This window comes from Carassius gibelio, chromosome A8 (genome assembly GCF_023724105.1).
Source record: "Carassius gibelio isolate Cgi1373 ecotype wild population from Czech Republic chromosome A8, carGib1.2-hapl.c, whole genome shotgun sequence".
Lineage (NCBI taxonomy): Eukaryota > Metazoa > Chordata > Actinopteri > Cypriniformes > Cyprinidae > Carassius > Carassius gibelio.
The window spans coordinates 9,740,660-9,755,437 of NC_068378.1; the positions used below are offsets into that span (position 1 = coordinate 9,740,660).

The 14,778-nt window shown below is 34.2% G+C and overlaps 1 long non-coding RNA gene across 2 annotated transcripts; it reads left to right on the forward strand.

The window, feature by feature from the left end:
• Positions 1-4,104: 4,104 nt before the first annotated feature.
• On the forward strand, positions 4,105-6,977 carry LOC128018384 (uncharacterized). 2 transcript variants are annotated; one of them, XR_008184844.1, is made up of 4 exons: positions 4,105-4,332; positions 5,731-5,899; positions 6,185-6,338; positions 6,588-6,977. It is a non-coding gene; the product is annotated as an uncharacterized LOC128018384 (long non-coding RNA). The 2 variants fall into 2 exon arrangements; XR_008184845.1 differs by lacking the exon at positions 4,105-4,332 and adding an exon at positions 5,089-5,377.
• Positions 6,978-14,778: the final 7,801 nt, after the last annotated feature.

Sequence of the window (14,778 nt, forward strand, 5' to 3'; positions counted from 1 at the left end):
ATCCTCGCGCTCGATCATCTCACCTCTGCTCGCGCGAACAATTTTATTTTTGTCAGTCGTGGGGCGGGGCTTGCTGTTTTAGTTGTTATCTCAAATGTCATTGGTTATTCCCCTTTTCCTAAAGTCAGTATTCGACGCCTGTTAGAAAATGAGTAATAATTCACTTGACTTGACCCATGACTTCATCAGTGGACCAGATACATGCGAGTAATCATTTCTTTTGCTTGTTTAATTTATTTTTGTCTTTAATGTAATTTAATGCATTGTTTATAGAGTAGATCTTTTGTAGATACTTGATTAACTGGAATTCTTCTGATTGCTAGTGATTGCAGTCTTGTAATAAGAGATACACATATTTTACAGACTGTAATGATGCACACACCCACACACACACACACTGTACATACATACATACATATATATATATATATATGTGTAAATAAATCTAAATGAATGACAGTGAAGTGTTTAGCAAGCGTTTTATCTTTAATCTTTTAAATAGATACATCGTAATATTTGAAGGTTAGTTTAGTCATTTTTTATTGTTTTTGTTTGTTTTGTTATGAACTTGAATGTCATCTTTTGTGACTACACTTACAAAAGAGAAACTGGATGGCAGTTTATTTTAAGTTTTCAATTGACTAAAGATATAAGTTGTTACATTATGTTGTTAATAAAAGTTTTAAATTTGACAGTGTAATGTGGTACATTGCAAACAAAGGTCAGATATTATATAACATAAAAGTCTAGTTTGAAAAATGACAATCTGTGCTTTAAAGAGAATAAATGTAAAAATCGAGAATAGAATTGAACCGTGACCTTAGAATCGAAAATGCAATCGAATCGAGGATTTGGAGAATCGTGACACCCCTAATATATATATATATATATATATATATATATATATATATATATATATATATATATATATATATATATATATATATATATATATACACACACATAAGTGACATAATTTTCCTTTTTGGCTGAACTAACCCTTTAAAACAAACATGATATTTACATACCTCACAAATTTTGATAAACTTGGAGGGTTCCTCTTTAAGGAAGTAAGGAAGCCCAAGAGGGACAACTGCTCTTCTACGTTGGTTAGAGCTCTGCAATGAACAACATTGTTTCAAATAAAAACTAGTAGTCATAAGCCACTTTTCCACTGTCAGGCCAGTGAAAGCAAGGGCAAACAGCGTGCCAAGAGGGGGCCAATAGAGAATTCAAGGAATGAACTGAATGGAAAATAATACATCAAATTATGTTGTCTAAATTTTGAAGCTGTTTTCAAATGCAAATATCAATATTTTTCTTAAAGAGTTCACCCAAAAAAAGAAAGAAAGGAAATTGTAATTTACTAAACCTCAAGTTGTTCTAAACCTGAATGAGTTTCTTTCTGTGACAAGTCCCAGATAGTCTAACACAGTACACAACCCCACAACGTGTTACAACCTCAGATCACCAAGATTTCTTCTTCTATTACCTCAACCACAGCACTGCAGACTGATGCTGCTCAGATTGGTCATCCACAACCGTAATCCCAACAGTCATGTCCTTGATGAATTCCTGCGCAGAGCCTGTGTGCTTTAATAAAAACAAAGGGAAGCATTAAACGGTGCCTTACAATCATAAAGCTTATAGACTCCAGTAAATGTGCATTTATAAAGTAAATCAATTTACTTACAACTTCGTCCAAGCTCTACAATATGAATGTCATTTCCATTATGTCTGCATAGCATTTTGATGGATAACTGCAAAAGGACTCGCTGCGGTCCATCCACAGGATTATTGAATTCTGCGCTGAATCTTCAGTCATTCCAAAATATTATAAACATGAAAAATACAGAAACATGTTAAAACACTGTAAAACAATAAACATAAATATATAAATAAATCTTTACAGAGAAAGTCAAATGTATTGACAAGATTGTTTTAATTACCAAAGACAACCTTTACCATCCAGACGATGCTTTTAAATGACAACACAGGAAATAAATAAAAGGAAATTTCACACATTTGTGTCTATCCTTATTGTATGGGTATTTATACAAGATATAGCTATGCTATTATTACTGTTATTCTAAAATATACTTATGAGCGTATATTCACCATAGACTGTATAAAAACAGATATTCACGCAGCATTACACTGAGTTCTAGCGAGGCACTTGAATGACTAACATTACTTCAGAAAACTGAAGGAAGAATTTGTGACGTTACCTTCAGAACTTCATCTGAAACAAGCTTATGTCAGCGATATCAAATGTAATGTTATGCGTTTCAAAAGAAATGAGGGAGGTGCTCATCTATGGTACTTATTCGTTTCCCTTATAACATGCAGAGAAGAGACAGTTCGAGTAGTAATCTTGTTTTTTCCTTAATATTTCATCGATGTATATTCTGACGGATGGCTTTACGCTGTCAGGTTTAAAGCAGTTCCTTTTTTTTAATTCCCGCCTTTCTGAATCCATTCAGTGATCCGTTGCGCTCTCACGCTCTGTTTGAACAGCCTCTAACGCAGCGCTGGGCTCAAGTAATAACATACAAACTGTATTTTTATCGTTCTCCACATAAGTTCAGCTTAGTACCGCATGGGAGAATATTTGTTTTAATATTTATAAGGAAAATACTGTGAAACAGCCTGTATTTTGAGGCTTCAGAGTGCGGCGAAACGAACATTTACATACATACAGAAAATACGACTCTTTAAACCATACTTACTCTTCTAAGACAACAAATGTAATTTTACACATTAAGCCAATAAATACAAATATTTAACTTACCAAAGTTGTATTCTGGTAAAATTTCCAAGCTTTGTGGAGAAGCTGACCAGTACGGCTGACGACCTTCTTCTGTCTGCAATGGCCTTCAGGAGAATGACTAGATCTCGGGATAAGTGATGTTGAGAACGTGATGTTGCTACTTCATTGATTCAACACATTTTTTTTTTAAGTTGAGAGGACAAATAATCTAGTTGAGTCAACTTTCGAGCTAGTTGAGACAGTGAAAACTTAAAATTTTTAGTTGAATGAACAAATTCAGTAACTGCAAGTTGTGTCAACATAAAAAAAATTGTTGAAAACTAAACTGCTAAATAATTTTTTACAGTGCATTAACTTGAATCTTAACAAAAATAAGAACTAAAACAAAGTAGGAAAAAAATGCTCAAATGTACAAATTTCAACATATACTGGTAGAAATTTTCATCAGAAGTACAGAAGTTTCCATTGATGAAAACCAAACAGCATAATATTGGCAATAGGGTCCAAATAATGTACTAACAGTTCCCATACTTTGTAGAAAGGTCTGTGTGGTAATAGCTCCATTTACTCTTTAATGTTACCCCTTCACAGAGGGGGCTTTATCAGAGGTCCACTGCAAAATAATGTTTTTCTGTGCTGAAAATGTCATGACATTAAATAGCCTTCTGTTAGCCAGAGAAGTTACCTACTATCAGGCAATCCTAGTAACAAGCCTAGATCCAAACTAAACATCTTTTGCATTTCTTAAAGTATTTTACACCAGTAATCCTGTATCAAACGGCATGACCATAAACAGTGAGTCAGAGTACAAATTTTGGTCTTACATTTAAGACAAAATGGGGAAAAGAAACTGTTTAAAGTATGTCTGCGATTAGGAGATATATGTAGCCTGTGCAGTATCTTCATCTTAATTGCTCTTGCACGCGGTTACAGACTGATATTTTTAGCACCCTCCCAGACTTCCGCTCAATCATCCCTCATCAATCGGAATTGATAGTTTCTTTTCCCACTTATTTCTAATATTCTGTGAGTGCCATTTATAAAGCATAAAGTTTCATACGTAAGGCTAATCAATGTCTGAAAAAGCAGTCTTTCAACTGGAGATACTTCAAAGTTGTCTTTCAAAGTTGTACTCTGAAATGCCTAATTTGTAAAAATCTGAAAAATTCTGATTTTGATAACTCATATTTATCCTTTATTTGTTGAAATGACATTAAATTATTATCAATAAACAAATCTTGTATCTTAACAATGCCCTTTTCTCACCAGAGTTTAAAGCCAGCATCCATCATTCCTGGTTGGAAGTCTGGATTATGTAAAATTTGAGAAAATACAGAGGTACACTGTAATGAATTGCTGTAAAAATTACAGCATTATTTTACAGCCGCGGACTGTTTTTTAATAATACAGCATATTGCTGTAAACTGCAATGCATTCTGGGGTCACGTGTAGGTCTGACTCAAATTTACAGAATTTTGCTGTAAATTTCAAATCTTCGGAGCCGCATCGTCAACGGTCGAGGAGATTAACGTTAAAGACAAGAGGAGTGATTCACAACTGTGGTAAGTGACTTCAGTTTTTTATATTTCTTGTTTGGTAGTTTATAGTATATGAATGCATCTACATTCGCGGATTATATTGGTAACCCCAGATTCAAGCATCATCCGTCCGCGGGGCGCGAGGCAGAATTGCGCGGGGTTTCAGTAGCGCGGTCGCGGTAGGATTTCACACATCCCCCGGCGCTATAGCAGCCATGGACAGAAAATCTCTGGAATCCTTCGTTATGAATGACATTTTTCAGTGCTAATAGTTTATATTCACTGTAACTTAGTGTTTATCAGCACACTTCGTCGTGATTATTTTATGATGTAAAACAACTTTGCACATGCAGTCATCTGTTAACACGGGCGCCGAAATAAAACGCGTTTCTAAAGCCTCGCGGTCAGTCAGGGTCGCTCACGGAGGATGTGTGTGTCATATAAATTCTCAGTGGTGCTTTTCTAAGAGGTTAACGTAACCAGTGAGATGTAGATTTTTTTTGAGCATTTGCTAACTTCAGGTAACGTTAATGTGAAAACTTTAACAAATCTGTTTGATATAAAGTCTGCTTTGTATAGTTAGCCTAATTTATTACCTTAGGGCGACCAAATACGTTTTCCTTGAAATTATTAAATATGCTATTTATATATATGTGTCTATATTTATGTCGGCCGGCAAATCTTTGTGTGTATTTTGGCACAGGGTGCACAAATGCTCCTTATCAGTGCGGTGACACTTGAACAAATGAACTGATCATGCGCGACACTGACCAATAAACAAACGAGTTGTTTTATTGCGTCTATGACTTGAATCTTATAATCAGTTGTAGTGATGGGAAGTTCGGATCATTTTACCGAATCGGACTTTTGAGTCTCGTTCAGCAAAATGAACGAATCTTTTTTCGAGTCATTTCAAATGAACGAACAACCAGAAGGTTCAGGAAGAAAAAAAACAAAGTGCTTGCAGTCTGTTTCACATTAGGAGGCATTTTGCTGCATAATCGATCCACCACGAACCATATGCAACTATGGAAGCTCAACTTCCATTAAATGGACTGAAAACGCTCAAGTAACGTTATAGGTCTCAAAACGCTTGCTCTGCGCCAGTGGATACACACCATAGACAGTAAAAGAAATATGTGCATGTCACAGACTGTCTGGGCATGCACTTCCGCGTTTCAGAGATCCGCCTTTTACTTTCCGTCAACATTACATTAATTAACGTTTAGAAAATTTATTTTTGACATTTGTGAATCAGTTCAGAATCGTCTGCTTATGCATTGCGATACATTTAAGAATCACATTTTTATCCCAACCCTACTAAATATAGTATGTAATGTAAATGTAAAAATCTGAAATACAAAAAAAAAAAAAAAAAAATGGTATAGGTATTAATTACTATTGTGATATTGATTGTTTTAGGAGACACTTTGACAAGTGGGCACTGGATGCTGAGTATTGAAGGCGAGGTGGTGTGTGAGGGCACTCAGCCCAGTTTCCTGTCCGGCCTTGCCACTCTGTTTGCTGCTTATTACTAGTTTAATCTTGAGTATCAGGAGGAAGCAGTGTGTACCTTGGAGTTCATTCAAAGGTAATGGTTGAATTCTAACAACTTCAGAACCAGCATTTTATAGATAAGTTATATCAGAACATTCCTTTTAATAATGTTATGTTATATCAGTGTTATTTCTGTTGATGCCTTTAAAACAATGTGTCTTAACTCGAGAAGAGAATATATTTGTCTCCCTATTTAACACCAGCAAGCTATTGAGTTAAATATGTTTTTTTTTTTTTTATTATTAGTGGACATCTCCAACTTTCTTGGAGGTCCTAAAACCGCTCTTAATTACATATTGTCTGTTTCATGACCCTTTAGGTGCTTTGTGGGCATAAATCCAGAGAGAGGACCCAAAGCCAAGGGAAAAGTGCCATCGAAATAAAAACAGGACAAGTGATACAGAAGAAAATGTGTGGCAGTCAACCCACATGTTGCCACTCTTCTGTGCAAATTCCAATGGAATTTCTGAAATGTAAGGATACACACACACCAAGATTGCGTCTTCCTTTTATTGTTCTCTATCTGCCTTTGACTGTACCTCTCATCCCTCTGTCTCTCTCTGACTGTACCTCTCATCCCTCTGTCTCTCTCTGACTGTACCTCTCATCCCTGTATCTGTCTCTGACTGTATCTGTCCTCCCCCTATTTGTTTCTGAAAGTATTATTATGTTTTGTAATATATCTAATGTATTGTCCTCTTTACTCTTTTCAATATTTCTAGTCACACTTTGAATCCTGGGATGGAACTTCATCTGGAGCATAATTGTTATTTGGTTGATTTTTATCTGTTTGATGGAAAGTTTGTATGACTTCTGCAAGTGCGCGGCTCCTTCCGGTCAGTCATGCATCACTTTTTTTTGTATGACTTGTTTGGCAATATTGGTCTATTCCTTAATGATGATAGCTATCTGAAAATGTCTTTGTGGTTTTTAAAGGATTAGTTCACCCAAAAATGAAAATTAAGTCAATAATTACTTATGTCGTTTCACACCCGTAAGATCTTCGTTCATCCTCACAACACATAATAAGATGTGGCTCAGTGAAGCGTGCATTTCTAGCAAGATCATTTCTTTTTTTCAATGCCCAGAAAGCCTCTAAAACATTTAAAACAATTCATCAGACTACAGTTGTTCAACCTAAATATTATAAAGCGACGAGAATACTTTTTTTGCCAACCCCCCCCCCCCCACCCCCATCTCCCAAAACAACGATTTTATTCAACTATATCTAGTGATGGGCGATCTCAAAACACTGCTTCATGAAGCTTAGAAGCTTTATGAATCTTTTGTTTCAAATCATTTGCTCAGAACGTGTATCAAACTGCAAAAGTCACACGAACCATTGAAATTTCAAAACACTTATGAGGTAACGAAGCCTCATTTACTGAAATCATGTGACTTTGGCAGTTTGATATGCTCTGATTTGAACTGAAAGATTAATAAAGCTTTGAAGCTTCATGAAGCAGTGTCATCCATCACGAGATACTGTTGAATAGTCATTATTTAGTTTTTTGGCACACAAAAAGTATTTTCATTGCTTCATTACACTAAGGTTGAACCACTGTAGTCACATAAACTGTTTTAAATATGTTTTTAGTACCTTTCTGGGCATTGGAAAGGGAAATGATCTTGCTAGCAATGTAGGCATCACTGGGCCATCAGGTTTTATAAAAAATATCTTAATGTGTGTTGTGAAGATGAACAAAGGTTTTAAGGGTGTGGAATGACATGAGGGTGAAAAATGACAGAATTTTCACTTTTGGGTGAACTGTTTTAATATGACCATGTTGGTCAAGTTTCGGTTATAACGAAGTTTGAATATTTCTTTGTGTCAAGGTCCATGATGGCCATTATGTTCCAAGTAATAAAAAAGAAATCATGCCAAAGTTTCATATCCATTTAAAAAAAAAATGAAATAATTTTAAAATAAATAAAAATGAGTTCAAAATAATATACTTTTTATGTCATTTTTTTATGTAAATTTGAAAGTGATGTATAACGTTTTGACCTGTTTTTTTTTAGATTTTAAAAATGTTATTTTTTTATATTTTTTTGGTGAATTAAGTTATGCATTATATAACACTTTATGCAGTTAAAGTTAAGTCAGCAATAGGGAAAATATATTGTATGCTATCATTTTACATACTTTAAATATAGCAAATACACATATGCTTTTTTTCAAAGAATTGCTTTGCACAGTAAACTACTTGAAAGTGTGCATTTGCTATTTAAATAATTGTTAAATGCCATATACAATGTATTAAAAATGCAGTATATAATATATTTTTTTGTAAAAATGCAGTATACAAAATATAAAAAAATTACTGTAAATTTTACAGTAAAATACTGGCAGCAGGGTTGCCAGCCAGTTACTGTAAATTTTACAGTAGTCTTACTGTAATTTAATTTACAGAATTTTACTGTAATTGAGAATACAGGAAAAATCTGTAAATTAAATTACAGTACGACTACTGTAAAATTTACAGTACCTGGCTGGCAACCCTGCTGCCAGTATTTTACTGTAAAATTTACAGTAATTTTTTAACAGTGTAAATTTAGACCTACACTCTTAAAAATCAAGGTGCTTCAAAAGTTTCTTCAAGTCATGCCATAGAAGAACCATTTTTGGTTCCACAAAGAACCATTCAGTCAAAGGTTATTTAAAGAACCATCTCTTTCTTACCTTAACCTTAACCTTTCTTAACCTTCTGTCACCTAAAATAACCTTTTGTGAAAGGTTCTTCAGATTTTAAAGGTTTTTTATGGAACCATATAGACAAAAAGGTTCTTCTATGGCATTGTGAAGCACCTTTATTTTTAAGAGTGTACCCTCCCGCCATGCTCTGTATTAAGAGTAACGGGATTAACACAGCTTTCTTTAATGATTTTAAAACTTTTAAAAAACAATAGGTCTGGTAATGAATATTTGGATAAACTTGTTTCAATATCTAACCATACTGAGGAGACATATTTTGTTTTTCAAATGTTCTAATATTGGGTAGAATAAGAATACAGAATAAATAAGGCCATTCTATGTGGTCAAAGGCCGTTTTGACGTCTAATGAGAGAACCAAGCCATCCACCCCCCTTTGCTTAAACACCTGAGTTATGTTTATAAGACGCCTAACATTATCACATGAATTATGAAACCAGTTTGATCTGCTTTAATAATTAATGGTAGGATGCCTTCTAAACGAACAGCCCAAATTTTGGTCAGTACTATGCAATCGACATTCAGGAAGGCTATAGGTCTGTATTATGAGCAGGATTCTGGAGGTTCCCTTTTTTAAGGATAACTGATATGTTTGTGTATTGCAATATTTGAGGCAGGCCTTTACCTGACAGTGAGTCTTTAAACATCTCAAACGTTGGGTCTAACAACACATCACTAAACTCTTTAGAAATCTCACTGTTAAGACCATCAGGTCCTGGGGCTTTCCCATTTTGTAGCATCTTTATTGCATTCAAGACCTCTTCTGGAGTAATACAGTAGGAGCATTAAGAATAAATCTTTGCTCTTCTGTAATCGTAGACAGACTAATACTAGAGAGAAAAAAAAAAACATTAATTGCCATCGATGAAGTATTAGTTCATTCTGAGGTAAAAAGGTCAGTGTAAAAGTCTTTAAAACAAATATTAATCATTTTATTATATTCATAATACTGATTACCATTAGAGCTAGTGATAGATGTAATGTATTGAGAGACAGATCTCTTCTTGGTAAGATATGCCAATTATCCTGGTTTGTATCAGTGTTTATAATACTTTTGCTTAACACATGTATCTTTTTTTCTCAGTTTTTTTGTGTCAGAAGAGATTCCAAGGTGGATCTGAGAGCTGTAATCTCATTCAGTTATATGGGAGTATAACTCCCTCTTTCTTTGCTAGATCTTTTTCCAGTACTTCCTGCTTCTCTTGTTTGTTTTTTGTTTTTTTGAAACAACTGAAAATGAAACAATTAAACATTTGACATAGGCCTTACTTGTCTCCCATATGTCATCTGTGGATTTTTAGTTTATTATATATATATATATATATATATATATATATATATATATATATATATATATATATATATATATATATAATCTAATCTCATTTCTAAAGCAAAATGTGAAATTGTTGTCCTTCAAAATGGTGGAATTAAATCTCCAATGTCTGATCTGTCATAAATCTCCTTTCAAATGAACAGTTATTGTTACACAAGCATGGTCTGACATAACTATTTTCCCAAATACAACTATCAGATATGATGTCCATTGAGGTTCTTGGTATAAATAAATAATCTATTCTTGTATGACACCCATGGCGTGCTGGAAACGAGGTAAACTCCTTGCTCAGGGGATGGAAAAATCTCCAGACATCTACAAAATAAACGTCCCTGCAAATTGCATTAAAAAAATGTCTGCTTGCGGAGAGAGTCTGGATATTTTTGGGGGAAATCTATCAATGATAGGGTTTAAAATACAATTGAAATCCCCTCCTAGTATAGAATATTCATGGCTGAGTATTTTAGAAAAATATTTTAGTGAGGAAATCTGATGGGTGTGCTGGAGGGCAGTTCACATTCATCAGGGAAATTCCATGTCCCTGAACAGAACCTTTAATCATAAAATATCACCCATATTTATCATTCACAGATATTTCCAATTTAAAGGGTAAATTCTTACTTATTCATATTGCTACACCTCTACTATTTGATTAAAATGATCAGAAAAACACCTGTCTGAAGCCACCTTGCTTTAGCTTCATATGTTTTATATCGTCTAGGTGGGTTTCTTGAAGTGCAAATGTACAAATTTTCAGACTGCTGTTTATCAAAATATTAATTTATAAAATGCCGGTATATTTGAGCTTTGTACTTCACAATTGTTCCACCAACTTCTGTACCAGTATGCACTACAATCTTTAAACAGGTCATTGAGCTGATAAGAAAAAAGAAATAAGTAACACAAACATGAACAAACAAACAATATCAAACCAACTTGGGCATAATCCCTGTTATTTAATTTACAAGGGGAATTCCTTTTTTATCCCTATACTGGTCATCTACAGCCTCAAATGAACTGCATAACTAAAACATAAAAAAGATGAGGCTATTTCACTTTAAAGCGCTCCTGTCCTTAGACAGATTTAAATCCTAACCCACTCTAGCCATCCAAGGCATGCTTGCAAATAGGAAAAACATTATAACAAAATATATACTCTGTTATAAAGAGTAGTAAATCACTATTAGGTTCCATTTGTTGTTGACAAACCTGCACAAATTCACACCAAAGTGTCTACAAAAGCAGATGCTTCTTCCTGGCTACTCTGTTTTCCAAAATTGTTTAATTAACGGTTATAATTTCTTGAGCAGTATTGTTATATCTGCATTATCTATGTGAATATTAAAATCCCCAGCAATAGGAAAACAGTCAAACTTTGAGGAAATCATTGATAATAGTTCTGTGAAGTCCTGTACAAAGGCTGGAGAGTATTTCAGAGGCCTGTAAATAATTATAAATAAAATGACACTTGCTTGCATTGATAGTCTTCTTTAAATAGAGCAACTACATCTCCACCTCTCCTAACTACTCTGCACACACTCATAAAAGTTAAGTTAGGAGGAGCAGTTTCATTGAGTTCATTGACTGTCTTCTAGTCTTCTTTAAAAAAGACTAAATTCAATCTACCTAGAAACTGGTGACATATAAATCTTTCCATCCTCTCATTGGTAGATCACTGACAGAGGAAACTTTCTCATTCTGGTTTGTGGCTGAAGTTTCATGTGACTAATGCTATGAACTGAAACTAAAACTGAAAGATTATTTTTATTTTACAGAAGCATGGTTTCTTATTACTTTTAAATAATTCCACATAAATAGTTATATCCCTACAAGTAAATAAGGTCCAAATGTCCAATTCTTTTAAGGGAAAATGTGACTGATGGTAGTTGCTCACAAATATTTTCAGACCTTTAAAGTTGAAGTTTTTTAGGGTTGATCTAAGTTTCATCTCAAATGATCCAAGTAAAGTTACCCCCCCCCCCTTTTTTTATGTCTTATTACTTACTATTTTACATTTTCAATGAATAATTTGATGGTTTACAATCAGTGAAAAAGTGCTTCTGTTTTTGAAATGACAATATAATGTTTAGATTTCAGTTTACCTAGAGACTGAATACATAAAGATGTCTCTCTTGTAACTGGGTGATTTTGGAAAGTGCAGGAAAGACACGTCACAACTACTCAATGGCTGTGGTTTTGTTTGTGAAATGCCAAGCCTCTGAAACTGAACCATAGACTGAGTTTACTGTCAGCTTTCTGTGAGAAACAGTGTGTTTACTTTCATAAGACCACAGATGGAGTATCATATACATATAACCAATGTATAAATTAAGAATATATATATATATATATATATATATATATATATATATATATATATATATATACAGTATTGTTCAAAATAATAGCAGTACAATGTGACTAACCAGAATAATCAAGGTTTTTAGTATATTTTTTATTGCTACGTGGCAAACAAGTTACCAGTAGGTTCAGTAGATTGTCAGAAAACAAACAAGACCCAGCATTCATGATATGCACGCTCTTAAGGCTGTGCAATTGGGCAATTAGTTGAAAGGGGTGTGTTCAAAAAAATAGCAGTGTCTACCTTTGACTGTACAAACTCAAAACTATTTTGTACAAACATTTTTTTTTTCTGGGATTTAGCAATCCTGTGAATCACTAAACTAATATTTAGTTGTATGACCACAGTTTTTTAAAACTGCTTGACATCTGTGTGGCATGGAGTCAACCAACTTGTGGCACCTCTCAGCTGTTATTCCACTCCATGATTCTTTAACAACATTCCACAATTCATTCACATTTCTTGGTTTTGCTTCAGAAACAGCATTTTTGATATCACCCCACAAGTTCTCAATTGGATTAAGGTCTGGAGATTGGGCTGGCCACTCCATAACATTAATTTTGTTGGTTTGGAACCAAGACTTTGCCCGTTTACTAGTGTGTTTTGGGTCATTGTCTTGTTGAAACAACCATTTCAAGGGCATGTCCTCTTCAGCATAGGGCAACATGACCTCTTCAAGTATTTTAACATGTGCAAACTGATCCATGATCCCTGGTATGCGATAAATAGGCCCAACACCATAGTAGGAGAAACATGCCCATATCATGATGCTTGCACCTCCATGCTTCACTGTCTTCACTGTGTACTGTGGCTGGAATTCAGAGTTTGGGGGTCGTCTCACAAACTGCCTGTGGCCCTTGGACCCAAAAAGAACAATTTTACTCTCATCAGTCCACAAAATGTTCCTCCATTTCTCTTTAGGCCAGTTGATGTGTTCTTTGGCAAATTGTAACCTCTTCTGCACATGCCTTTTTTTTAACAGAGGGACTTTGCGGGGGATTCTTGAAAATAGATTAGCTTCACACAGACGTCTTCTAACTGTCACAGTACTTACAGGTAACTCCAGACTGTCTTTGATCATCCTGGAGGTGATCATTGGCTGAGCCTTTGCCATTCTGGTTATTCTTCTATCCATTTTGATGGTTGTCTTCTGTTTTCTTCCACGTCTCTCTGGTTTTGCTCTCCATTTTAAGGCATTGGAGATCATTTTAGCTGAACAGCATATCATTTTTTGCACCTCTTTATAGGTTTTCCCCTCTCTAATCAACTTTTTAATCAAAGTACGCTGTTCTTCTGAACAATGTCTTGAACGACCCATTTTCCTCAGCTTTCAAATGCATGTTCAACAAGTGTTGGCTTCATCCTTAAATAGGGGCCACCTGATTCACACCTGTTTCTTCACAAAATTGATGACCTCAGTGATTGAATGCCACACTGCTATTTTTTTGAACACACCCCTTTCAACTAATTCAACTAATTGCCCAATTGCACAGCCTTAAGAGCGTGCATATCATGAATGCTGGGTCTCATTTGTTTTCTGAGAATCTACTGAACCTACTGGTAACTTGTTTGCCACGTAGCAATAAAAAATATACTAAAAACCTTGATTATTCTGGTTAGTCACATTGTACTGCTATTATTTTGAACAATACTGTAACAATTATGAATAACAAACAACCATGACAAGGTTTTAAAAATTAAGAATAGCAAAATGAGGTATAGCTTGATAAAAATGACAGTAACTTTCACATGATTAATACATTTTCTTATAATCATGTGATTATTTTATGAAAAAGTATCACAAACCTAAATTATTGGTGCAGGTTTGGTTGTCTGGGGACTTTCCTAGTTTAATATGATTCTAGAGATAACAGTCAAACAAGTTCTTTTGCAGGAACCCTCAAGCATCAGTTTGACAATAGGCCTAAAGATTTGCTAATCTGATTAAAAAATAAATAAATAAAAATCCATTTAAATTCATAATGCAATCTTAATAATAATTTCAGTGTTTTGATGAACAGATATGCCATAGAACAGAATGTTTTTTTCTGAGATTCTAAAATGTTACAATGCAAATGTTTCTTTTTTTTTTTTTTTACATGGAAAACCTAAAAATTAAATACTATCTATTTATTATAAGAAAACAAAACCTATTACTTTGAGACAAACTACTAGACTGCCATCATTCATTATTCATTCATTCATTTATTTATTTCCATAACCACTTGTCTTCTAAAAGCTGACAGAGATGCTGGAGCCTGACCCAACTTTTCAGTCCAAAGGCAAGAAATCCAAAGAAAAATCCCTCAGATGACCATCACAGGGTTTAGACTGCCATCCTGTGGTTATTGATATTTCAGAAACTTAAGATTACTTCCTGTTTATTTTCTAATTACTATACTACAATAAAAATTAAAGGCTTCTGTCTCAAACACATACTCAAGTTTAATAAATGCTCTAAAATATTACAGTGGTAAATAAAAAAAAATATATATAAATATA